Genomic DNA, 3,705 nt, shown 5'->3' with positions numbered 1-3,705 from the left:
CAATAGTGAAACCTACGGCCCCTGGGTCTCTTCTTTATTATATTTGCCTTTGCGATCTATTTTCCTTTGCTTTTATTGTTAGATCTATTAAATCAAAAACACAAAAATACCTTGCTGCAATTTATTTTATTTGGCGTTCGATCTATCAATATTTACAACTCTCTCACATTCGTTTGCCAATTTCTGGCGCCGTTGCCCGAAAGGGGTTGACAGCCCCTTTAACACATCGGGTTGCGAGTATTTGTTATTTGTGTGCAGGTGCTGTTTACGTAGTGTTGCTTGGTTCTCCTACTGGTTCGATAACCTTGGTCTCATCACTGAGGGAAATACCTACCGTCGTTGTGCTGCATCATCCCTTCCTCTTTGGGGAAATACTGACGTAGCTTCAAGCGCATCACTATGCATCTCCATGGATGGATCATTGTGTGTGCGTAGAATTTTTTTTGTTTTCCATGCAACGACTCCCAACAGTACCCTCGTAGACCGTAAGCGGAAGCGTTTCACAACACGGTTGATGTAGTCGAACTTCTTCGCGCTTCAACCGATCAAGTGTCGAACGCACGACACCTCCACGTTCTGCACACGTTCAGCTCGGTGACGTCCCTCGCCTTCTTGATCCAGCAAGACGTCGAGGTAGCAGATGAGTTCCGTCAACACAACGACGTGGTGACGGTGATGGTGAAGTGATCTCTGCAGGGCTTCGCTTAAGCACTACGAAAATATGACCGGGGGTGTAAACGGTGGAAGGGGGCACCGCACACGGCTAGGCAATTGTCTGGTGTGTGCTAGGCCCCCCACATATATATAGGTGGGAGGGAGAGGGGAGAGGCATAGGGGCGCCCCTAGTAGAACCGAATCCTACTTGGGTTCCTGCCCTTGGCCGCGCCCCCTGCCATATATGTCGGAGGGGGAAGGAAAGAAGGGGGGAGAGAGAAGGAAGTGGGAATCCTAATTCACACTTACCTTTCCTCCTTCCCCTTTCCTTCTTCACCTTGGCTGACCCATATGGGGGGCGCACCAGCCCCTTGTGGCTGGTGCGTTTCCCCTCTTGGCCCATAAGGCCCATATCTTTTGCCGGGGGTGCCCGGAACCCCTTCCGGTGACCCGATAAGTACCCGGTACCCCCCGAAACACTTCCGGTGTCCGAATACCATCGTCCTATATATCAATCTTTACCTCTCGACCATTTCGAGACTCCTCGTCATGTCCGTGATCTCATCTGGGACTCAGAACAACAATTGGTCATCAAATCACATAACTCATTTAATACTATATCGTCATCGAACGTTAAGCGTTCGGACCCTACGGGTTCAAGAACTATGTAGACATGACCGAGACACCTCCCCGGTCAATAACCAATAGCGGAACCTGGATGCTCATATTGCCTCCTACATATTCTACGAAGATCTTTATCGGTCGAACCGTTATGACAACATATGTAATTCGCTTTGTCCATCGGTATGTTACTTGCTCGAGATTCGATCGTCGTTATCTTCATACCTAGTTCAATCTCGTTACCGGCAATTCTCTTTACTCGTTCCGTAATACATCACCTCGTGACTAACTCCTTAGTCGTTTGCTTGCAAGCTTATGATGTGTATTACCGAGAGGGCCCGGAGATACCTCTCCGATACTCGGAGTGACAAATCCTAATCTTGATCTATGCCAACTCAACAAACACCTTCGGAGATACCTGTAGAGCATCTTTATAATCACCCAGTTACATTGTGACGTTTGATATCACACAAGACATTCCTCCAGTATCCGGGAGTTGCATTATCTCATAGTCGAAGGAATATGTATTTGACACGAAGAAAGCAATAGCAATAAAACTGAACAATCATTATGCTAAGCTAACGGATGGGTTTTGTCCATCACATCATTCTCCTAATGATGTGATCCTGTTATCAAATGACAACTCATGTCCATGGTTAGGAAACCTTAACCATCTTTGATCAACGAGGTAGTCATGTAGAGGCTCACTAGGGACACAATGTTTGTTTATGTATTCACACATGTATTTAGGTTTCCGATCAATACAATTTTAGCATGAATAATAAACCTTTATCATGAATAAGGAAATATAAAATAACAACTTTATTATTGCCTCTAGGGCATATTTCCTTTATTTAGTCCTAACAAATACGAGATGTGGGCCTGGACATGGAAAAGTAGTAAAAACATTAACTTGTGGTATTTTGTCTAGCTATCAATCAAAGGTGTGCTATTGAATCCAATAAAAAGAAAGGTGTGCTATAGGATGAAAGTCCCAGGAAAGGTGTGGCATTTTCTCAAATTGCTCTTGTTCCTACATGATCCTTGGAGTTCATGGGGTATTGGAGAGGATTTAGCTCCCCTGGAGCCCTTGGATGAAGGGTCAGGTGGAGGATCCATGGAGGAAACTCGTGGAGGCCACCTAGATATTCACCTCCTACCCTAGCCGCCGGTATTAAGTCTCATCTATTCCACCACGAGCCATCACACCTCCATTGCTGCAACAAGGCCATCACCACCCTACAAGAAGGGCCAAGACAAGAATAAGTAAGGGAAGGCTCTACCGACGCTCCACACCGACCTTCGGGCCAGTGACATCTCGACCAACATCGCCATGCCTTTCTCCTTTCCCGACTTGGTGTCGGCTTGTAACTTGGCTCTCTCTCTCTTCTATGTAAATTTCACACATGTTTGAGTAATTTTTTAGTTCTTGGGAATATGGATGAACTCTAGTGTGATTAGAACTAAATGCCTATAAGTGACACAATATGCCCTTTACATGTGATGAGTTGATTATTCCTCTTGATGTTGTGTAAGATCGGTCACTCGACATTTGTCCTTTTGTATTTGAGGAATTTACTGCCATTGCGATGGTGGATTGAGGAGGCACTAGTGCATAGTCGTCCTATGCAAACGTTTTTTTACCCCCTTTCGCTGACACATCGCCTTTGCTAAGGTACCCAGATTAATCATCGCAATAGCTCCTCTGATCACACACACTAAGAGAGAAAGTGTGATGAGTGATATTTTTACACTCCTCAACTATTGGTTCTTAACTGAGGGAAATACTTTTGCTGATGTGCTACATCGCCCTTTCTCTTCAGGGAAATCCAACAACTCCTATGGGAGTAGCATCCATCACAATAAATACAACAAAAGCAGGACCTAGGGTTTTACTGCGTTGAGAGGGCTGAACTTGGGTAAACATCACGTCTCTTGTTCGTCATGTTACCATCTAGCCAAGATCACTAGCTCGTGACCCCCTACCCAAGATCTGTCGGATTTAACCCCAACATCGGCAAGGAAGCGGCGGAGAAGGAGGCGGCAGTGACGACAAATTGAGCATGGAAGCTCAGATTGTCGGTCCAGCAGGGTAGATTTTTTTTTCTTTTTTGCATGGACTGTTGGGCTAGTGCTTCTTTATGATCGGGATGATGCCTACCTGCCCTTTTTGTTTTGATCAAGTGTGGATGTGATCAGGCGCTAATGGATTTGAATTTCAAATTAACCGTACTAACGGACATTTAGGGGATAGCTTTGGATTGCGGGCTCCTCCATTAGTATCCGCGGACTGGCCCCACCGATCCGTGGACGGTGTCTAGTTTGACAGTCAGCATTGGAGTTTGGATTCAAAGTATTGTGCCCACATCAACTATAGAGAAAATGTCTCTTGAAAGCACCTCGTCCCAAAGTAGCCAGATCAATCAGCTC

Source organism: Triticum aestivum, chromosome 1D (genome assembly GCF_018294505.1).
Source record: "Triticum aestivum cultivar Chinese Spring chromosome 1D, IWGSC CS RefSeq v2.1, whole genome shotgun sequence".
Lineage (NCBI taxonomy): Eukaryota > Viridiplantae > Streptophyta > Magnoliopsida > Poales > Poaceae > Triticum > Triticum aestivum.
Note: the sequence above shows the minus strand (reverse complement) of the source record.